The following is a 25,077-nucleotide window of genomic DNA, read 5'->3' as shown; positions in this document are numbered from 1 at the left end:
AAAACTATCCATTTCTTTTAGATTCTCCAATTGGTTGAGTAGGGTTTTTAAAGCAAGCCCTTGCATGATTCTCTGGATTTCCTTAGTGTCTGTTGTTATGTTAATTTGGATATTCTCTTGATCATTTTTACTTACTTTGGATAAGCATTTGTCAATTGATTTTCTCAAAGAATCAACTGTTTTATTAATTCTTTGTATTGTTTTATTTGTCTCTATTTCAATGATTTCAGACCTGAGTTTGATTATACCTTCCCATCTACTCTTTTTGGGTATGATTTCTTCTTTTTGCTCCAGAGCATTCAGGTGTGATATGAAGTTAATAGTTTAATATCTATTTTTTAATGTATGCACGTAGTGCTATGAGCTTGCCTCTTAGAACTACTTCATTATATCCTATAAGTTTGTATATATTGTGTATTCATTTACAATAAATTCTAAAAGTCTTTAGTTTCTTTCATAATTTCTGTCTTGACTTATTTCTCATTCAGTAGAGTGGTTCAGTTTCTGTGAGTTTATAATTTTTCTTTGTTTCTGTTGTTAAGATTCAGCTTTAACCCATGGTAGGCAGATAGTATGCAGGATATTATTTCAATTTTCTTGTGTCTATTGAGACTTATTTTGTATCAAATTGGTCAGTTTTAAAGAATGTTCCATGTGGTGCTGAAAAGAAGGTATATTCTTTAGTATTTGGGTGAAATGTTCTGCAAATATCTCTTAGGATCATTTGGTTTATAATATCACTTAACTGTAGTATTTCTCTGTTTAGTTTATGTCTGGAGGACCTGTTCATTGGGGAGAGGTAAATATTGAAGTCTCCCAATTATCAGTGTTTGGAGATCAATAAATTTAATAATTTAATTTAATAATGATTTAATTTAATAATGATTTAATCAATAAATAATTTAATAGTAGTCTTTCATTTATGAATGTGAGTCCCTTCTGCCTGGTGCATAGATGTTAAGAATTGCAATATCTGTCTGCAGTCATAGCAGAATATCATTAAGAGTGTCAGGGCTTCACTCACATGAAATGGGTCTCAAGTTGGGGCAGTCATCGGTTGGCTGTTCCCTCAGTCTCAGTTCTATCTGTATCCCTGCATATTTTGTAGACAACACAAATTTTGGGTTGAAGTTTTGTGAGTATATTAATGTCCTCCTCCTTCCTCTGGAGAAATTGCCTGGCTACAGGAGGTGGCCACTTCAGCCTCTATATCACCTTCTGATCAGAATCTAAGGTAGGGTTACCCTCATAGGCCCCTGTAATTCTCCCATCTCAGGCCTCCAGTTATCCACCAGAGATTCTCCACCCTGCCAATTTTTATTTTTATTCCCATCCCACTGTTACCCCATTTCTCACCACACCTGATCACCATTGCCATTCACTCCTTACCTCCTGTCCTATCCGTTAGTTCCCTCTCTCCATCCACCTTCTATGGCTATTTTGTTTCCTCTTCTGAGTGATATTTACACATCCTACCTTAGGACCTCTTTATTACTCAATATTTGGTGGTCTGTGGATTATAGCATGGTTGTCCTGCACTTTGCAGCTAATGTCCACTTACAAGTACATACATACAATGTGTGTCTTTCTGACTCTGGGTTACCTCACTCAGAATGATATTCTCAAGTTCCATCCCTTTGCCTGCAAAATTGCAGAGACCTAAAGCCAAACATCAGATAGACCCTGGGGAGTTGTGAGGAAGAGTGGGAGATAGAAGTGAGGGGTCAAGTTGGAGGGGTCAAGAACAGAACAAGAAGACCCACAGAGTCAACTAGGCTAGGACAATGGGGGTTCATAGAGCCTGGGCCACCAACCAGTGAACACTTAGGAGCTGGATCTAAACCCTCTACACATTTGTAGCAAATATGCAGTTTTGTCTGCATGTTATTCTCCTAACAAGTGGAGCACAGTCTGTCTCAGTCTCTGTGCCCCACCATTGGATCCTGTTGCCCCCTACTTGGACTGCCTGGTTGGGCCTTAGTGGAAGAGGATGTGCCTAGACCTGCTAGAATTAGATGCCTCAGGGTGGGATGGTACCCAAAGGGGGGCTCTTCTTCACAGAGGAGAAAAGGAGGGAGTAATAGAGGGAGGGATTTGTAAGAGTGAGACTGGGAAGAAAGGAGGGAGGGGGCTGTGATCCATATGTAAAGTGAATAAAAGTAAATAACAAAAAATAAGAATTGTAATATTATCTGTTAGATTTTTTTCCTCCTATTCTGATCAGCGTTAATTTAAATATGTTTTGTCAGGTATTTAAAATGGCTTTACTAGCTTGCTTTCTATGTCCATTTGCTTGGAATTTCTTTTTCCAACCTTTTACTCTGAAGTAATACCTATCTTTGGTGTTAAAGTACAGTTTTTGAATGGAGCTGAAGGATAGATCCTGTTTTCAAATCCATTCTGTTAGTCTATGTTTTTTTTGGGGGGGGGGGATTGAAATGACTGATATTGAAAGATACCAGTGAACAGTGTATGCTGATTTCTGTTATTTTGCTGGACTGTATGTGTGTGTGCATGTGTGCACACATGCACATGCATGTCTAATCTCTGTAAGCTGGAGTTTTCCTTCTAAAGAGCTGGATATTTAGATATTGGTTAAATTTGTCTTTATCATGGAGCATCTTATCGTCTCCATCAATTGTGATTTAAAATGTTTCAAGGTATAGTAGTCTGGGTTAGCATCTATGGGCTCTTAGAGTCTGTAGAAGATGTGTCCAGACCCTTCTGCCTTTTATAGTCTCCATGGAGAAGTTAGCTGTAATTCTAATGAGTGTACCTTTATATGTTATTTTTTTTCTACCTTACAGCTTTCAATATTCTTTGTTCTCCTTATTTAGTATTTTGATTATTTTGTGCATAAGGGACTTTTTTTCATCTGATCCAACCTATTTGATGGTCTGTAAGCTTTTTGTAGCTTGAGAGACATCTTCTTTAGGTTAGGAAATTTTTCTTTTATGATTTTGTTGAAAATGTTTTCTGTGCCTCTGACTTGTACTTCTTCTCATTTCTTTATTTTTATTATTTGTAGATTTGGTCTTTCTATAGTACCCCACATTTCTTGGATGTCTTGTGCCAGGATTTTTTTTTCATATTTCACTTTTCTTTGAACAAGGTATCCATTTATTCTAACATGTCCTCAAATCCTGATAGTCTTTCTTCCTTTCATATCTTATATTCTGTTTGTGAGGCTTGCCTCTGAGGTTCCTGTTAAAGTTCTAAATTTTTCATTTCCAGGTTTCCCTCAGTTTGAGCTTTTTATTTATTCTATTTCCACTTTCACGTCTTGAACTCTTTTATTCATTTCCTTCTACTATTTCTATTTTCATAGATTTCTTTAAGGGATATATTTGTTTTCCTTTTTAGGATCCATGCCATATTTTTAAGGCTATTTTAAGGTCTTTGTCTTGTGCTTCAGTTATGTTGAAATACTTGGGACCTGCTGTGGTACAGTTGCTGGGCTCTAGGAGAAATCTACTGTCCTGGATATTGTTTGTTGTGTTTTTATGCTGGTATTTAGGCATCTGTGTTTCTGACGCTTTCTATTCTAGATGCTGATAACCTGTCTTTGTTGAATGAGTGTTTTGTCCTTTGGTTCTACTGTTGTATTGACTGGCAGAAAATTCTTTTAGGATCCTGATAGGCAAGGCCACTGGGGATGTGTTTCTAGGTAGCAAAAGCCAACACTTAGGAATGGGGATGGGCTAGGAAGAAATGGCTGAGGGGTCCACAGGATGGAGAAAAGCAGGATGTTCTACCAGGATCTTCTTAGTCCCCTGTAATGAAGGCAGAGAATGAGGAGAGCCTGGGGTACATAGTCTGCTACAGACTCAAGAATTTGAGTTGGAGGAATGGAGGGGTAGATAAAGAGCTACAATTTTTCTGCAGATCTACCTGCTTTCCTGGCCAGACTGACTTCCTGTTGCTTTGAAGCCCCCTGATCAGTAGCGCACTATTACAATAGCCTAAGTAGACTAAGATATAAGTCATATATTTGTAGCAGGATGTATTTGAAATAAGTGGCAATGTGGCTCCACTCTGCCAAGTATCCATGCCAAAGAATATAACTTGTAACATAAGCTAACATAAAAAGACATAGTGCCTTCAAAAATAATCAATAATCTCCAGTCAACCACCTCTGGCCTTCTGGCCTGCATGCACACACACACACACACACAAACACACACATACACACACACACAGAGAGAGAGAGAGAGAGAGAGAGAGAGAGAGAGATGCACACAGAGAAATACACACATGCACACACAGAGATACACAGACACACATCTACACACGTATACATATGTACACACCATACACATAGACACATGTGTACATAGAAACATACGAATAACACAAATACACACACATACACATAAACCAATGCACACATACTCCCCACCCCCCAAAAAAGGAAAAAAAAATGAATATAGGCTTCGTGTCATGAAATTCAGTGGAAAAATAGATGTAAATCAAATACAATTGCGACTGTTAAGAATATAAAATCACAAAATAATTTCTCAAGAATTTTTAAATAATTTAAATAATTTCCACAAGAAAGGAATATAGCAAAAAAGCCCCATCTATGAAACTGAACTATGCTAGGTGCTCAGCTGTGAAAAAGAGTGTCAATAACTATGAAGGGCTTCATATATTCCGCATATAAAACTAGGAAGCTACTAAGTCCACCGGACTCTTATGAATTCTGATAGAAGCTGTATGGCTAATGGATGAGAGAAAAAGGAGAGTTTGCTATTTACAGCAAGTGTCAGAGCATCATCACACTTGCGTCATCTCCCTTAGACCCAATCGCAAAAGGTGAAGCGAGGGTCAGGTAGTGTGAGGGGTATCTTCACATGCTTTGAACTGAATTATGGAAGAGAAATGCAGGGCTAGGGGCCTAAAACCTTTTACAATGGGTAATAATAGCACCTGCTTTAGCTTGACACCACTTCTATCGTCCAAAGCTATCCATCAAGTGAATAGCCTTAATAAATCAGTCTGGAAGATTAATTCACAAGACATGAACGTACAGACACATGCAGAAATGTAAGAGAATCAGAGCTGTCTCCCAAAAAGTACAGTACACAAACTTTACTGTGTCTTTGTTTTTGCTTAGATTCCTTTATTTCCTTAATGAAGGCTTAATGAAGATACATGTACGTTCTCTAAAACAGTATGTTAGAGGAAGCTTGGCATATTTCCATTTTGCACGCTACAGTTTCTTTTTTAATTATCTCTAATCTTTTTTTTACAGTCCAGTCATTATCCCCTTCCTGTTCTGTCCTCCAGTAGTTCTTCATCCCATTCCTCCTACCCCATCTCCAATTGGATGTCCCTACACCCCCATCCCACCAAGCCTCCCCATTCCCTCAGACCTCAAGTCTCTCAAGGGTTAGGTACATCTTCTCTCACTGAGGCCAGACCAGGCAGTTCTCTGCTGTTTATGTGTTGGGGGCCTCAATCAGCTGGTGTATGCTGCATGTCTGGTGGCTCGGTGTTTGAGAGATCTCAGGAATTCAGGTTAGTTGAGACTGCTGGTCTTCCTATGGGGTAGCCCTCCTCCTCAGCTTCTTCCAGCCTTTCCCTAATTCAACCACAGGATTCCCTGGCTTCTGTCCATTGGTAGGGTGTAAGTATATGCTTCAGTCTCAGTCAGTGCATTGTACATTTTTAAAGTCTGTTTAGAACAGGGATATAGGACACACAGAGTTCCATTTGTTGTTACTTCTGGTTTGTTTGTTTTGTGTTGTGTTGCTTTTTAAAAAGAACAGCAAGTTATTCTTTTTTTGTATACCAAAAAGGAATACAAGATGCTAGGCAACATGTGGCCATAGACTGGTAGGTGTGAACATGGAGAAGTTGGAAACAATATGTGGCAACTGAAATTTTTTACAATGTATGCCTTGATGTTGAGGTTTAGATGAGTAGAGAACAATCACTGATGTAGCCATTCACAGAGAAATATAACTGATGTAGCTATTCATGGAGAAATATGTAACCTGGGCTAAGGACCAGAAGGAAGTTGAAAGGATTCTGTCATGCAGACCCAAATTCTCAGAAAATACTATCCTTAAAATTAGACCTTTATCATGGTAGAGAATATTGCCATTATAAAACTGGATATAGTGAGAACAAAAGATAAGCTTTATAAAACTCTGAGACTCATAGACCTGTGTTCTATACATTGCCACAGGGCCCATGACTCCAACTGAAACCATGAGTTTAGAGTAATTATTTTTGAGAGGGTGAATATGTATGTGCACAATGATATCTATGAAAATGTCACAATAAACCCATTTTTGTATTGCTAGTTAAACATTTTTAATCATAGAGTATTTTGCAGCTACTCTAGTATAGCCATGAAGAAGGAGACTTCTGAGTAACATGTCAAGATAACATTTCCCACTTCCCCATCAACTATACACTGTAATTGTGTGCCACAACACACAGACTATAGAACACTTAAGAACAGCAGTCTCAAAGTCTGACCTCTCCAGCAGAGCAAGAACCCATGTCATTTGGAAATGTGTGTATAAAGATCTACCTCACACCAAGTGGATAAGAAATTTGGGGAAGGGTACAGTAACCTATTAGAACAAGCTTCTCAGGGGAGTCTGAGTATATTGAAGAGCCATAGTGCTATGGAACTATTTGAGGATAATTTAATGATTAAAAACTGCTGTTTAAGCCAAGGTAAATAAATAGATCCTGTAAACATGCAGCTTAGACACTTTCTCTTTAGTCTGAACACTTCTTCCCAAAGCTATAAAAGAAAATGGTTGACAAGTTTCACTTTATTTTGCAGTTTAACAGCCTAAGCCATAAACCCAACCGCCTGAATTATCTTTCTTATCAAAACACAGCAGAGTCTGTTCTGGTGTGATATACAGAGGCAAGCACCAGATTCAAGGAAAATCAATATGCAAATCAATACATTCAACTCCAAGTCTCGTACATCAGTTCTTTCATATAAACTAGCTTAATTAGGAGCTCAGCGAAATGCAAGAATAGACCTAACTCAATATCCCATGCCAAAGCTTTATCAATAATATATAATTTTCTGGAAGATCGCTCAAGGAATTCATAGGAAAGCTTCTTTGACTCAGAAAATGGAAAGGTGAATTCAGCAACAACTTGGTAAGTCAATCTACCATCTGCTCAGACATTAGGAGCAGCAACACAAAAGAAAGAAGCAGTTTTCTTTTTATTTATACTAAAACCTCATCTATATAGAAACATATCATAGTTGTAGAAAGTATAATTGTCATCTCAAGAGACTAAATCAAGTAAAGGACTGGAGTAAGGACATCAGATACAGGCATTCTTATGATCTAGCACAGTAGGGTAATATTTATTCTTAATGATGATTTATTTCATACTTTCAAATATCTCAAAGAGAGGACTCTGTTCCAAATACAATGACACCTATCAAAAATTAACCCTGGGGAGCCGGTCTGGCTGTGAAGGCCAGCGTGACTCAGTGTTGCTGCTGGCCTGGCATGGTTTTCGGTGCCAGCTCCCCTTGCCTGACTTGGGGTGCTCAGAAGAAAGGTGGCAGTATTTCTAAAGCTGGCAAGCAAGTTAAAGCAAGATGATGGTCTCAAAGGATCCTGGACATCAGTCTCCACATCTGACTCTACTTGGAGGATTTCTGTGAGAGACAAGTTGCTTGTTAAAGAGGTTGCAGAACTTGAAGCTAATTTACCTTGTACAAGCAAAGTACATTTTCCTGATCCAAAAAGCTTCGTTGCTTTCAGCTGACTGCAAGCCCAGATGAGGGTTACTACCAAGCTAGAAAACTCAGTTTGAAACTGAAGTTCCCCAAGGAGAGAAGATGAAGAAGAGGAGAAGCTAGGTGATGAGAGAGAGAAAGAGAGAGGGGGCATGGAGGCAGATGTTCACATGTCTCCACCAGTCAAAGATAGTTTTTATATCTAGGTTGGGTATTGGGTTACGATTCTGATTGAGCATTACCAAACTTATAAATCCTTTGATTAACATTTTTTAAAAATCATATAAAAGCAAAGAGGAAAGGGGGGCATGGGACAGGGGTGTTCTAGAGAGGGGAAATGTGGAAAGGGGATGGCATCTTAAATGTAAATAAAATATAAAGTAAAAAAATAAAAAATAAATAAAAAAATAAAGACTTCTATCATCTTCAGAAAGAAAGAAAGAAAGAAAGAAAGAAAGAAAGAAAGAAAGAAACTGAAGTTCCCAATGCCTACAACATGGTGCCTCCCAAAGTGAAATGCTTGACTAGAATCTGGCACCCCAACATCACAGAAACAGGGGAAATATGTCTAAGTTTACCAAGAGAACATTCAATTAACAGCACTGTCTGGGCTCCCACCAGAACATTAAAGGATCTTGTTTGGGGATTAAACTCTTTATTTACTGATCTTTTGAATTTTGATGATCCACTGAATATTGAAGCTGCAGAACATCATTTGCAGGACAAGGAGGATTTTCAGGTCAAAATGGATGAATACATCAAACGCTATGCCAGATGATAAGAGGAGAGATCCCAGGTCTAAGGATTTTGTCACAGTTGTCTCTGACGTGAAACAGCTTGAGGTAACCCACCTCCCACCCTCTTACTCCCTGTCAGCCCCTTGGGATTGTCCCAGTCCTGCAACCATGCTGTCCTGAAGAAGACCCTCCTGACTATCCACAAGAGGTGGCGAACAACATAATACAGCAAGAAAGTGTGTCTGGGCCTCGAGAGAGTTGTCTGCTTCCCTTAACATTTTTACAGAAACTACTGTCTAGGCTGTCTTGTGGAATTCCTCTGAAGCTGTAATGAACTCACTGCTGAGGATGTAGCACATGCTTCCTTTCCCCCCAATAATCAGTGTCCTCCACAAGTGATATAATGACATGTTCCGTGTGACTGGCAGGTTGGCAATAAGAAACCCACTATAAACTGTGATTGGATGCACATTCTCTTAGCTTCTTCCACGAATGTTGACCCCACCCAGATGTGAAACTTCCAAGAATTCATAGTCATTCACTGAAGATCTTACTGTAATGCATATTTTATTTAATGTAAGTATATTTTAGAGCAGATTTGTTTTTAAAAAAAAGGAAAGAAAGAAAGAAAGAAAAGAAAAAAGAATTGCCCCTATATCCTGATAATTATCCATGTACACATGTAATGTCACATTATAGCTTATGAATATATAAAGATATGACAGTTTGAGCAATTTACACATGAAGTACATGATACAATAACCAGCATAGCGCAATAATCCTTAGAATGTAGTAGTGGCATACATACCTTGCCATTAACCAACAACCACTTTAACACCCACTCAATAAGAGGAAAATCATGCCGGATAATGAAAACAACCAACTACGCACGGCTACTGAAGACACGGGTCTTAAAGAAGAACTACTGTTTCACTAAAATAACATAAACCCTAACTATATTCAAAATATCTGTCCTTATACTCACATATGAGTAGAGTCGTTGCCCCCTCATGAAGGAGACATCTCTTTGTAAGGGACAGAGACCATTATAAAAAACCATAACTAATCAAAATTCAAAGGTATCAAATCCATGGCAATATGTATGCTTCAGCATCCCAGTTATTGGGATTAGGGGTATACACACCACACCCAATTGAAAGAGTTTCTTTAAAAATAAAATAAAAACTTATCAGGTAATACCAACAATAAATCCAAAACCTCTCTGAATCTACATTTGACTCATATCCAAGAACATTTTTCTAGCATGCACTATGTATGAGCACAGAGGGGAAGCATGGGGACATCTAGAAAATCCATTTGAAGGCATAAGATAGGGAGATTTCTTCAAACATGTCCAAGATTCATTAAACCAGAACAACAATGGACACTTCAAGAATGCATTCAACCACTGAAGAAAGCAAATGGTGCTAATTTCGATGAAATATACAAAATATTATGATCTGTGAAACATGCCAGTCCTCAAAAACCTATCTCTACAAACTAACATGCATATGACTGAGGCTACTGTTGTTACATAAATGGACGTCATCAGCGATTACCAAACAAGAACTATTTAAGCAGAGCAAACCCAAGTGTACATTTACCTGTCTAGAGAAAGGAAGAAGGCTGCTGGATGAAGGTTCCAGTAAAAATAAGCGAGGACAACACAAAACAAATCTCCTGGGAAATTTGACAGCAGGATTTAATGGATGTGATAACTGCTAATTTGAAAATCAAAGGGACCCTAATGAATAGTTAATGTGGCTCAATTTTTGCTGTGACAATGTTTACTGCTAAACAGGAAGACCAGTGATGACCCTATTCTGTGAATGGTGCACACACTCTCACAACGTGGGGCACAGTGTAGGAAAAAGTTAAAGGTACTCAGTTGTTCTTACCCCTTATGCGATATTCATACCTGCAGATCTCCATCCCATAGAAAATTCTAGAGATGCTATTACATTTTCACTTGCAAAGATGTATCTTGCATTATTCATAAGAGTACAAAATTTAAGACAACCACTGTGTCCAAAAGCAGTATAGTAGTAAAATAAATTATGGCACCATCCACACAATGGAACCTTTAATGAAGGGAAAAGACTTACAGCATAAAACAAAAGGATAAGAAAATAAAACTTTATCTACACCATGCCAGCAAATATGCAAGCACACACATATGTGCACAGAACAAAGGCTAGAAAAAAAATGTTCTTTAATGCAGTTTTGCTGCCTGTGGGAATGTAGATGAATTACTTTTGTCTTTATGCATAAGAATATTTTTCATCCCCTCTACAATTTATAAAGCAATACCTTCACAATAAAAATAATATTTTAAAAAGAAGCAAAAGGAAATCCATAATTTTATGTTGGTCCTCATGTGACAAATGATCACAGCAAATTCAAAAGGCTAATTCATAAAATTTGCCCTTGCCTTCTCCAGAACGAAAACATTTCTATTTAAGGCTTATTAATTCTGAGATCGCACAAATGAGTACTTGACCCAGTAATGAAATACTTCCAATCTTAGCACACCAATTGATATGTTAAGCAGTTTTCAAAGTTGTACTTTTCTTCAATAGATTTTTTTTTCAAATGAAGGCGTAAACAAATGACAGTATAGAAAATGAAAATATAACTGATCTGTTCAAAATTGAGGATGGGACACGGAACATAAAAATCACAGATTTTCTCCTGCCTCTTCAATTACATCATTGGAGACCTCTGAGCAACTGAGGAATCACTGACAGGCCAGCAAAGCAGAAGCTCCACAGCTCGAAAGCTCCTATAGTTCTTTAAGAGCTCAAACTCAGGTTCTCTCTATCCCTCTGGCCATCACTGTGAGCTCTAGTAAGAGCAGGTGTTGAGTTTGCATGCAACAGCTGAAGGGGAGCCTGCTTGTTTCTGAAGACAAAGCCTCTTCATATCTGTTCATGGCATCTAAGGGAACAGCAAAGACTAGCTAACCCCCTTCACAGAGGACAGCATGGGCTTTCTTTAATAATATATTTTTTATTTCATACTATGACCTGTGAACAGAATATACTTTTGGTAATGCAGCCTTAATTAACTACCCAGGTTATCATTAAATAGAAGGCTGGTTCAAAGCTAATTTTGGTACTACTTAACCTGAACATCCTCACAAACTCCCACTCTGGGACAAAGGTATTCATACACTACCTCCTATAGCCCCATCATTCACAGAGGCTCTTTGTTCTGGAAGATGGTTCCATAGAAAAAGTGACTGCCTTGCAAGTAAGAAGACCTGAGTATTGATCCCAAGAACCCATGTAAGAAAGTCAGATGTGATGTTATGCTTCTGGGCCACTCGACTTGGAATGAAAGAGCAAAGAAAAACAGATCCCTGAAGCTCAGGGGCAGCCAAACTTAACATCTATGTGTTTCAGTTCAATCCAAAAACTTGTCTCAAGAAAGGTGAAGTGTAACTAAAAACTTATACTGCACATTGACTTGTGGTTTTCAAACAAACATACAAATATATACATGTGTACATGTACCCACACATACATATGTACACACTCACACTAGGAAGAATATTCACTACACACACACATGTACATGAACACACACACTCACCAAATAATAAAAGAATAATTGACTTAGAAAATTAATATCCTTGTGCATTACTGCTCAACAAGACTAAGTGCAGAATATGAAGGTTTAGTTTTGTTTTACAATGAATAACATATCATATATTTTTATGCCACAAAACATAAGTCTGGATTATTTTTAATCTAAAAAAAAAAAACTCCATGGAGTGGGTCTGTCATAAAATAGTTTGCTCTAAACATAATTTTCTGAACCACTGAACACAAGTATTTTTCAGGATTAAAAAGAAAAAGCCCTTCGCAGTCCCTAACATCATAGTAAAAAATTATGAATCAGGTCTGACTCAATATAAAGTTACCTCTCAAGCAACTAGCTAGAAACTACAAAGCCTTGGGTAAGTCGTCATTATGAACAGCTATTTCTGATCAATACTCAGTGGCATCACAATTTAACACTCCCAGCTCAATGATGAAGCCATTCATTGTTTCCTCAGCCACAGCCTGTTGCTGCTATTCCTGTGGAGAAAGCTGCACTCAGCACTCTGTGTGAATTAGCAGTTGGCTGGAAATGACCTTAACTACACTCTTGAAATCTGATCCCTCTGCTCTTGACTCCTTGGGTATCCTCAAGTCTCTCTCATAGCTTTCAAATTTGTAAATGCTGCAGTATCTTAATCCAGTGCAGGTGTGGAAAGTGGAACACTCTCCACAAGGAACTACTTGAACACTGCCATGTTCTATGAGTAATGATTCTCAAAATTCCATTCAACACGACAACAATTCACCAAAGAGCCCTTGATCGAGACCTTTGCTCTTGAAAAGACTTCTCTGGATAGAAGCTGAAGATATCAGCTTAACAAATGACAACTCTCAGATATTCTAAGTGAAAAGTGTATCATAATACAAGGGCAAGAAGGATCTCATCTCTCCACCATCCCTAGCTGTTTCTAGTCACTACAAATTCACTCAATTATCAAACAAACCATTTAATACATCCTAATGTCAGTCCAATGGCATGCAGAAAGAAAAGCAAAGGTGAGAGGCATAAAACAAACTCAAGCTTTTGCTTTAAGAAGCAGAAAACAGCCTGGTGTGTATGGTGGAGAGAAAAGTCACACAGTAAGGATATCTATCTTGCTTAAAGTTTAATAAAATGTATATTTTTAAAGTGAGGCTTGAACACTCCTGTAGAAAAGATTCATGTGAGTGTGTTCTGTATTTAATTTCATTTGACTTGCCTGATAGGTCCATTGGACTGAAAGAGCAGAGGATTATTATGGGGTACCAAGTTGGTTTTATTGTAGTCCTCTGCATGTTTCTTTGCCCCCTGATGCCACTCTGTTTCTAGGTGCCACTAGAAACATCTGCATCTGGCACTGCATTAGCACAAAACCAAACCACATTACTAAAACACCCAAGAGTATAAAAAGCCCCAAGGATAGAATATCTACAGATTTCACCTATTACCTTAACTTGACTTTTTACTGATGTGATAAAACACCATGATGATAAGAAACTTGGATAAGAAAGGACTTACTTCATCTTATACCTTGTATTCCATCATCCAGGAAGTCAGAGCAGAGCCCCAGGGCAGCAACCTGCTGTCCTGAACTGATGCAGAATCCATAGAGAAATCCTCCTTACTAGCTTATTCCTCCTAGCTTTTTCAAGATGTTTTATTGCAACATCTAGAACCACCAAGCCAAGGGTAACACAGCCTACAGTGAGCTTGGCCCTTCCATACTCATCATCAATCAAGAAAATGCACAACTAGCTTGCCCTCAGGCCAATCTACTAGAGAAATTTTATCAATTAAGGTCTTCTCTTCCCAGATGTGCTTCTGTCTAATTGACATAAAATCAACCAGCACACCCATCTAAATATCTGGAAAACACAGACTTTATACTATGAGCCAGTTATTAAGGAAATAACATCTACTTAAGCATATGAAACCTAATAGCTTAATAAGTAAGATTTTATTAAAGTAATAAAATTTTCTATGCATTTGATTAAAGTAACAACATATGCTGCAGAGAGGATGGCAATAGCAGTCTTTATTGATCTAGCTCAATGGTTTATTTTAAAGAGTTTCTGTAAACCCTCCCCTCAGTTAACAACAAATGTTATCTTCACACCATCTCCTACTTGGCAAGCATCAGAAAGAATATCATACAGGGAGATTTGGATAGGACACTGGGAAGAGGCTGGGTCCAAAAAACAAGTGTTGTGTTCATTTGAGCCATGATGGCTTGTCATTCAGAGAGGAGAAGTTTTAAAGGGATAAAACTTTGACCTTTCGGGAAGCCTCTTTGTATTAATTCTAAGTGCCTGGACTCTTGGTAGGGTAAGGAGATGGCTTTCTGGAGCTCCATTTTCTCACCTTCCCACTAGCTTTCTCTTGGTAAAAAGGATAGCTTCAAGGATAGAAAACATTGTCTAAAGAATTCATCAAAAAATCTTTTTGTCTCAACCTGAGACCAACATTTCTTTCACACTCTGGTGAACACACATAGCCTATCTCTATTGTTGTGTCTATAGATGATAACTCAGCTCAGTGAAAAAGAACAGACTCTTAAGATGTTCCTTGCATGGAACATGAGGAATTGTTTGGAGATGAGATTAGCAGGGAATCAACCCAAATAATACTACGACAATGCCAAATTATCCTACCACAATAAAATAAAAATCAAGTACCACAATGAAGACATGAGCCTCTGCAACCAGTTTCAGGCATCTGAATTTCTGCATCACAGGAAAGCCAGCAAGGAAAAGCTGGACATCCCTCAATTGCCTTGTTTGGACATAATTTGATCTCTATTCTTGCCACCTCTAGTGCTTTAGTGTGAGAAATTACCTTCTATAGTGTCCTGGCATAGATAACAGTTTTTCAAATTCACCTTTCTGGTACCCACAGAAACAACTTTACAATCAGTGCTGCTGTCAACCCAAAGGGTTGCCTGCCAGCTTTCTAGCCTCCTGATCCTTGAGGGAAGCAAGGTGCACTGGGATGCCACGGGAGCACAAAGCACACTGTTTGACGCCTCTTTTCTCACTGGGAACTCATTTACTACAATGTGTTTTGCAGGCACAGTAGAGAATGACGGACGAAGCTCCTTTTTCCTAGCTGCTTTCGTATCAGGGGGTGACAAACAAACATTTATTAAGTGGAGAAGCCAAGAGTAAACACAAATAAAAAAAGAGAAATATAAAACCTATAAATGAACAAGAATATTCATAATATGCTGCACAAACCATAAGACAATCAGAGAGAGAGAGATACTATAAGTGGATATTATTTAACATCTCAATCCTCTAAGCAGCTAAGATAAACAAAAGAATGTGGTAAATCTTTTGAAAATACAATATCATTTTATATACATGATTTGAGTATCCTCAGATTTTCATTTAAGGGAGACCTAAACCTTCACAGACAGTAAGAAATGACTGTTAATGTTTTAGGCATGCTATAAGAAAATATCACTAGTCAAGTAATTGAAAACAACAGAAATATAATATATTTTACAGTTTCAGAGTTCTAAAATTGCTGTGGGTGAAACCCTGTAGATCTTGCATCTTCTAGTAGCTTTAATGATAAACAATCTGCAGTCCTTGCCTCTCTCTTTCCATAACTGTTTTTTGTCTTTCTCTTTGTCTTAATCTCTCTCATCTTGTAAGTACATAAGTTACTGGATGACAGACAATATTAATACACTATCATTTACTCCTATATCTTGGAAAACCTTATTTCCAAACAAAGTCAAATGAGGACTTGAACATTTCTCTGTCTCTTTTTCTGTGGTTGATGGTTGTTAGGGTATCACAATTCAACACCTAGCAAATAGGCAGAATACTACGGTCCAAGTGAGCTTTTGTCCTGAGTCAAGCTCCTCAGCTGCAAGCAGTAGGTGGCTCAACTGTGATTAAGGTGATACACCTTGTAAGCAGAAAACAGCAAACACATCTGGCCTGCACCTGGAGGCAATTACTGCGACATGATTTCAAGAATAAGAAATAAATGTTAAGATGTCATCAGCCATTTGAAGGAAGGAAATAAAGATGACAGAGAAATAGTCATGAGCATGGAGACACCTGCATTCACAGATCCCTGAGGTAGCACTGCATGTAATGGCTAAGAAGCAAAAGTTCGTGCAAACAACAGCTCATGAGAAGTTCAATGAACCAAAATATCTCCATTATACAGACATCTTATATTGATGTTTAAAAACAGAACAGACAGAAAGGGGAAATATTCATAATATGGTAATTTAATAGTAGGATAAACATACATCTTTGAAAGTATACTAAAATGTAGTTTTTTTTTTTTTAATTATGAACAGAGATACACCCATCTGTCAGGCTATGAGGCCTGTCATGATATTACATGGTTTTGACTGCCATGGTATGAAGTATGAAGAAGTGCAGCAGTTAACTCATCTCTAAATTTTGAATGTTTGGGTTAATATCTGTTTTTATAATGATAAGTAATTTTTGTATGAAAGTCACATTTCAAAATGCATTCTAAAATGTTTATCTACAACAATCTTATATCCACTATAACACTTTTTAAATCCCAGAATCCTGGTATAACTGCTTGCAATGCATACTTTAGGCAAGCATGATGAATATAGTTGCAGTCCCCTTTGGAAAAGCGATGTTTACAAAACAAGCATGCAAGGTGAAGTTCGCATGCCATTCTCTAAATAGCATGACTTTGTGAAGAGACACAGCTGCCACCGGATTTACAAAGCAGAGCACATGGCTGTCTCTGCTGCACTTGAATTTATCTCTGCAAGAAAACCTAGCACTTCCTGGAAGAAATAGTGGTCCATCATAAGAAGCATTATACACCAATTCCATTTCCGCTATTTCAAAATGTGTTACATGCCCACAGAAAGGATTGGTGTGTGTGTGTGTGTGTGTGTGTTTGCAGAATAAAGTGTAATGAAAAGTAAGAAAATGTGGAGGTAGGAAAAAAAAAGACACTCTGACTCACAATCTTAAGTGTTAACTAGCAATCTCACGAGCTGAACCATGGGCTGGTGGCATGGGAATATCTTGCTTACTCTTCAGTCACAACGCATGCCAAGCAGATGTCATTTTAAGGGATCCTCTTCTCTAGATTTGTGCACAAAATTTTAGTGGAAACGTAAACTAGTCTTACCTCTTGGCAAAATTTATCTCCATCTTGGACAGGAGGAATGTCAGTGAATTTTAAACGTCACTAAGACTGTTAGCTCTCAAAAACAATCAAACAGTGGACAAGACTAAGTGAGTTTTCTCTTTTTGGTCAAAGAATTTGAATTTAGATAAAGTTGCCAATCAAATAATCAATGCTTTCAAGTGGTTTTAATAATATGGTCTTCTAAATAAAACCTGCAATATGACAACTCTACTTGACCTCCAAACAAGGACATAATCCTAGATCAGTGGTCCTCAGCCTTCCTAATGCTGCAAGCTCTTAATATAATTCTTTATGTTGTGGTGACCACAAGCATAAAATTATTCTTTTCCATTTATTTATTTATTTATTTATTTATTTATTTATTTATTCACTTTATATCTCAACTGCAGCCTCCTTCCTCCCAGTGCCCCTCTCACACAGCTCCTGCCTCCATCTCCCCTCCCCTTTACCTCTGAGAAGGGGAGATCCTTCTCAGGGAAACAACTGACCTTAGTACCCCAAGTAACTGCAGAACTAGGTACATCCTCCCCTGCTGACACCAGACAAGACAGCCCAGTTAGGGGAGCGGGATCTGCAGGCAGACAATAAAGTCAGGGTAAACCCCTGTTTCAGTTGTTGGGGGACCCATATGAAGACCAAGTTGCACATCTGTTACATGTGTGCAGTGAGTGGGGACTGAGGGATCTAGTTCCAGCCTTTGTATGCTTTCTTAGGTTTTGGTTCAGACTGGGAGGCCACAAGGGTCCTGGTTACTTGAATCTGTTGGTCTTCCCATGGAGTCCCTACCCTCTCTGGGTTCCTCAATCCTTCCCCCAACTTTTCCACAAGACTTCCTAAGCTCCATCTAATGTTGGGCTGTGGGTATCTGCATTTTTTTTCTATTATTAGAGTCTCTCAGGGGACAGTTATGTTAGGCGCCTCTCTGTTACTCCAGAGTGACAGATACAATTATTTTCATTCTTACATTACCCATGGTTTGAGACCACTGCCCTGGATGAGGAGCTACTGGAAATTAAGGGCTACTAAAAGAAGGAGGTTCAGATTTCAGTCTTCTGCAGAGATCAGTTACCTTGTCGTCTCACTGCATGACTTGGGTCCAGGAGCCCTCCTCAGGGGCAATGAGTAAATGAAAAGAAGACAAACAAAGTCACCTACAAAAGAAGCCAAGATCATGTGGTCTTGGCTCTCTGATAGAGAATCTGCAGCACTCCTATGTTTATTTTATACAGCTGAACAGAGAAGCAGTGTCACTACACAAAGATAAACAAGGAAGCAGAGTCATTGTATATAACTGAACAAGGAATCGGGTTTACCCAATCTTGATAGGAATGGTCTTTATAGAAGAATAAGTCTCCAGGCCAAAAAAAAAATAATAATACAGCATGGGAAATAACCTACAATATATATTTTATGGACATGCTATCAACATCTGCCTATGGAATAGAGGAAGGCTTTGCCATTCCTCATAGTCTCACCTGGAAAAGGCTATGCCATGTTCATGGATCTGAAGTCCTAGATGTGACAATGTCTTTGTCATAATATATACTCACTCAGGACTTGAATTACTCCCTATTCTCCATGATGGGTTATCCAATTCTAGATAGTCATTCCTAAAATTGTATAACAATAACAAGTGCTCATGCAGTTGAGAAGAAGTCAGGGGAGACCTGAGAAGAGTTGGATGGGGGAGAGAACGGGGTAGAAATGATGTAAATATAGGACTCATATATGTAATTCTCAAAAAAAAAATAAGAAAACAAATGTTAAAAGTATAAATTCAAAATATAAAACTTTTGTGAATTACAAAGTGCTAAAGGAATATAAGTAAAATACTGCTCTATGAAGATAGCACTGGATACCCAGCAAGAAAACTTTTCTCCAAACACTTACAATGTATAACTGGCATTAAACATTAAGATTTAATGTCTCATAAAAAGGCTTTACTGATTCCTCGATATTATTATATAACTAAATATAAAAAATAGAAATGTAGTATTTCTTCTTGGCAATCTTGATTCCACAATACCCCAAGCCTTTCCATCACAAGATGCCACAAAGATTTTCTATATTCTACTTTTACTACTTACTTGAAAGATTTTTTTTTAGTAATGTGGAGGAAGGCTAAACCAAGGGTTCATACTTTCAGAGAAAAGCTGTGAATATTGAACAAAAGATGAGTTCTTTAAAACTGAGTATTTTTCTGCTGGCCTGAAATATGATACAAAACTGTGAAAGCTATGCATTCAAATGAGTCATTTTCAAATAGTCACCTTGTACAGCTCTCTCCACTTGTCCCACCATAACTCCTTCTGTTCACTGTAAATTTTTTTCTTTTCCCAGTTTTTTCTCTTATTTTGTCCTTTCCAGAATCAAAATCATTTTTTTTAAATCTAGGTGACATTAGACTCTTCACATTTCCACCAACACAAATCATTCTTCATATTCAGCAATTTAACCAGGAGTGACTTTTGTCTATTTCCAGAAATCTAATTCACATGTAAAGATCCATAACTTGCCACTGTTGTCATTGATCAAGAGAATGTGCTTCAGGCTCTAGATGCATTAGCCTTAGAGAACTGCAGAAATATATTGCTCTCAATATCAGCATCTTGAGAAAAAGTGATTACACCCTGACAATAGTGAAGAGACACTCATACAGGATATGTTGGATCTAAATGTATTTATTAACTATTGATCACAGCAGTCACTCAAAAATCATGCTTTTGCAAATAACTCAAAAGAAAATGCTCATAATATAATGAGAGAAAATACAGAGAAATTATCACATATTTTCTTTCAGAAAAGTATCATTTATTGATCCCCTACATGCCCAACATTCATTTTAGATGTTAGGAACCCAGCAGAAAATAAACAGCAATGCACCAAGTTTGTTTAAAAATTAGAGGGAGATGTTGGTAAAATAGTTCATATTTGATACAGCAACCCAAGTTCTGGCAGATCTTTGTTCTAACACTATTAATACAAGGAAAACAGTAACACACAACCTCTACAGACAAGAAAATTGTGATGTAACACAATAGGCCAAAAGAAAGAGCTGGATCCAGAGCCCAGGTCTTTTTCTCTCTTACCTAATTCTGTTCCTATCTCTTAGCTTCATGATGTTCTCTTCAAGTCCTCTCCATCTACTCATCACAAGTCTAAAATCTCCCATGAGCCTTTTCTACCTGACAAAAATCAGAATGTGCCTGGGAAGTAGAAGATTCAAACTCATTTCTAGGCATTAAATCAGTGTTGAATCCTCTTGGCCTTTCTTCTTTAAATAACATGGAAATGAACCAGCCCAGTAAACTTTGGCACCAACTCAATTTTTTTCCTTGTCTATTTAACTCCTTAATGGTCTTCTAGTCTGTGTAACAATTTCTTCAAAATCCTAATAATACAAAATGCTGTTAGCTCTACTACACTAGTGTTTGAAGTTGCTAAAAAGAATCAGATTTCTTCAAACTTCAGAAAAACCCTAATTCTTTGCACAATACCATGGTGGAAACATGATATATGCTGAAATAGCTGGAACTCAAGATAGAAAATTGAATGGCACTTTTTCTAAGTGAAGATAATGTTAACATACAAACCCCAAAGCCTCAGTGTCTGCACAGAATAGAAATGGGGGCGGGGCGTTATTCATGGAAATGCTAGTGGGTCTGATAGCCTTTTAACAAACCACAGCTATATGCAGGTCAGCATCTTTGTTGCTGTGGTTTAATGAGCCTACACTCATCTAACTCTAAACTTTTTCCCATTCAGATGTCAAAAAAAAAGAGAAACCAGAGATGAACAACTGTCTCTTAGTCTCCTCAACTAACTATGCACATACCTCCATTCACATTAGATTGGGTAGAACCTGACATACATTCCTGTCTGATGCCCATGATTCTGGGAAATGTATCTCTGGTTAGGAAACTCGCTATCTGCCATCTCTTTGTAATCAGACATCAGATGGTAGGTTGTCCACTTGCTCTAACAAGATAGTAAATGAAGTTTTAATGGCAATATTGACAAGTCTATGTAGAAGAAACAAGAAAAGGCATCAAACTAATTTGAAACATTAACAATCATGAGCAACATTAAATATATTCGTATAACAGAGAAAAAGATAACATTGAAAGAATATGAGGGAAAACATTTCAACAAAACTTCTTTTGCTGCAGATAAACTAATAAGGATATCTACAATTGGTCAAACTGTAGAGAATAAGTGGCCACAGGTTGTTCAGGCTAAGTAAGATATCTATATCACTACCTCAATATGTAAGGTCAGGCAGAGAGGGTAGAAAGAGTGTACAAACAGCCCGAAGACCATGATGCCTGCTATACGACTGTTTCTTTCGACAGAATAGGGTTATTGTTCCCATGAGTGCTCAACAATATGGCTGACAGCATAAGACCTGCAAAGGCTACGCCTGTCAAAAAGCCAAAAAAAGCCCTACCCATAGGAGGTGAATAGCCTTAGGCAGTCATTGACTATTTGCCATTTGTTTTATTTTTTCAAAGATGAGAGCCAAATCAGAAGTGTCCATTCTCAAACATGCAAACAAAGGCAACATTAATTGCACTTAGTACATTGTGTGTCACATAAAACAAAAATGAATATAGAAGTGGTCATAAATTTAAAAGAAAGAGGTTAGAAGGATATGGGAGGAACTGGAGAAAGGAGGGTTATATATGAAAGAGATATAGTGTTTTTGAGTGCCAAATTCTCAAATTTTAAAAAATGACAAGAATTAAAATGTAAGGAAAAATGCAGTGTTGAAAAGCTTATAAAAAAAATAATTGAAATCATCACAATTTTAATCAATAGAGAAAGAAAGGACACAATCCCATGTAAGATAAAGCCCTCTCTTGAAAACTGTACACCATGATTTGATTCCATATCCCCCAACTCTCATCCAAGATTATTTCCATATCACAAGCACAAATATGCCTCAGTGCTGGGCAATGTACTCAGGTGCACGAAAAAAGTTATTTATACTAATAGAGGACATAAACTTTTTCTTCCTAGACTTATGCCCCTAGATCTTTAATGCCTTATATTTGCATAGTGGTGGATTGTATCCATTTGTATGTGAGTGAACAGAATTTCTCAAGAATTCAGAAACTCTTCAGAAAGCTTCCAATAACACATGACAGAAGCAAGACTCACATTGTGGAGAAAAATTACCAGAAGTTCGGGACAACTTACTGAAACCCTTCAAAACCCTTCTCTGTCTATCTGATCCTTTGTTTTAGAATATTATCAAATCCAAAAATATTTTCATATGTTACTTAAATAAATTGTAACCATCCTATATTTAGTTCTCCTTATTACACATTAAGAAAAGAAAGACTTTTGTGATAACTAATGATAGAAACAATCAAGGCAACAAAGCCACTGGGATCAGTAAAGTTACATTGCTTTATCTTACATTGATGGCACTTGACTAAGTCAACGTAATGGACATTATTCCACTCAGTGCCTGATCAACACCCTTTAAGTGAACAATGCCTTCATTTTAAGGAGATATATGCGCATACAGTTCAAAGGCTACATAAATCTAGACAAAAATAAAGATATGCATGACAGTATAAATGTAAAAGTCTGCATATTTACTCTACAAGCTGAGAAGTGGTACATTTAATTGCTGGGGGGGGGGGGGTAGGTCTGAAGTACTAATGTCCTTGCTTGTGTTGTGAAAAATAAGACTAGTGAAGAAAACCTATTTTAGAGCCCTCAAAGAAAAATTAATATTCATTTACAGCTGTTCATTTAAAAATCAAAAAAGGTTGAAGTCAATTATTACCATGACCAGAGAGTTTGCAGCAAGTGGCCTTATACTGAAATATTTTTCATATAAGTCTTTTCCTCTTAATTAAACCCTTTGAACATAAATTAAGATAAAGATAGTTGGGTAATTCAACCAAACCAAGTTCTCATATACAAAGAGTCTATCATTCTGGTGACATAAGAACGGCACTATGTTTTAACTTTTTCCAGTTAAACAAGGTATATTTAAATCATTGGGCCAAGGATTTGGGGTTTTGTTTGCTTGTTTGTTTATACTAAAAATTAGTACAAAATTTTATTTGTAAGTACAAGGTTTGGTTTTCTTGTTTGTTTGTTGCTTATTGTTTGTTTGTTTAATGCGCATGTGTTTGTATGTACATCATGCCCAGGGAGGATAAAAGAGGGACATAGATACACTACAGTGAGAGCTACCCATGGAATTACAGGTGGTTGTGAACTATGTAACATAGGTGCTAGGACAAACGCTGGTCCTCTGGAAGAATGGCAATTACTCTTGACAGCTGAGCTATCTCTCCAGTCAGATTTTAAAAAATTTTATGACTTCATCCTATTCACAGAAATGAATAAGATTTTATGAGTTACAAAGCTGGCCTTTAAGAATGAAATGCAACTTTATCATCACCTGACTCAGCCTATGGCCAATGTTTAAAATGACAAGGTGGAGTTCTAAAACAACCGGTAGAAATAGTAAATTATAAAACCAGAGCTGGGAGGTAGATTAATTGAAGGACTGTTCATCAAACAATTACACACACTTGTCAACTTGGACTTCATACCTCCCCCCCCCCCAAAAAAAAAGAGATATACACACAGGGAAAATAGCAGTCCTTACAATTCTAGGAGACCAAGCTTGCAAATAGGCCATTAGTACACATTAAAACAGATTGGTCTCCATAACTGACAGGCCTGAAATAGTGATAAAGTATCCAGAAATGGGCCAGAAGATGAAGAGAAGACTGAGGGCAGCCTCTGCCAGATGGAGCACAGAGGCTCAGATAGCAAGTGCTGGCTACATACTGATGTCTACTGATCTTTCTGTCTGGTATCTTGACTTTGTCTCTACATGAAATAGGCTCTTACTCTGCTCTAATACTTGGGATTCCTCCTGATATTACAGTTTGATAAAACTTCATCTCTGCTTTCGACTTGTGATGTCATCCTGGTCATCTGTCACTACACCAATGCTTTTTGGAGTTAACAGCTGTTGTTCATAATAAATAAATGATGAATATCATACAAATAATGCTTTAAGAAGGTGACAGCAGATTAAAGGGAAGCTATATAGAAGTCCTATAGTATCATCCCAGTCATGCATTTTGTTGGTTCCCAGTACAAATATAGGTATAGGTACCTCACAATCACCTATAACTCTATAGTATAGTTCCAGGGGATTTACACCTCTTTGTGACCTCCCTATGTACCAATATTTATGGCATATACTCAAAGAAATATACATGTGAGAGTGAGTGTGTGTGTGTGTGTGTGTGTAAGATAAAAATAGATCTTTAAAAATTATTTACAAAGCATAAAGAAATAGCTCAGCAGTTAAGAGAACTTGCTGCTCTTCCAGAGAACATAGATTCAATTACTGACACCTACGTGGCAACTCAGAACCCTCTGTAACTCCAGTTGCATGGGGACCTAATCCCCTCTTCTGACCTCTGCCGGCAGTGCATACCCATGGTACATGGACATGCATACAGGCAAAATAATCATACACACATTTTTTTTAATTTAATGATTTATGCCTTCCCTGTTTAACTGGAAAACTTCAAAGAGCAGGTTCTTAAATACCCTCATGTTCACTACGGGCTTTGATCAAGTTGTATAATAGAAAGGTAGTATTAACTATTTGAAAGTACATGGGAATAGTTATGGCCCAAGGATTTGGAGTTCCAGCATGGTAAGTACTTATGTGCTGCTTGTAAAGACATGCACTCAAAGGGCGTCCCACAGCGCTAGCCACTCAAAGAGTGAGCCATAGCGTGAGCACCTTGGAACTAGAGTAAAGTTGAAAATCTCCACACTCATGCCCAGACTCTACATGCCAGCCTAAAC

The 25,077-nt window shown here is 37.6% G+C and overlaps 1 pseudogene; it reads left to right on the top strand.

Moving 5' to 3' along the window:
* The first annotated feature begins 4,727 nt into the window (after positions 1-4,727).
* On the top strand, positions 4,728-8,537 carry LOC143443615 (NEDD8-conjugating enzyme UBE2F pseudogene; annotated as a pseudogene).
* Positions 8,538-25,077: the final 16,540 nt, after the last annotated feature.

Source organism: Arvicanthis niloticus, chromosome 9 (genome assembly GCF_011762505.2).
Source record: "Arvicanthis niloticus isolate mArvNil1 chromosome 9, mArvNil1.pat.X, whole genome shotgun sequence".
NCBI lineage: Eukaryota > Metazoa > Chordata > Mammalia > Rodentia > Muridae > Arvicanthis > Arvicanthis niloticus.
Note: the sequence above shows the minus strand (reverse complement) of the source record. Positions and strands in the feature narration are given on the sequence as shown.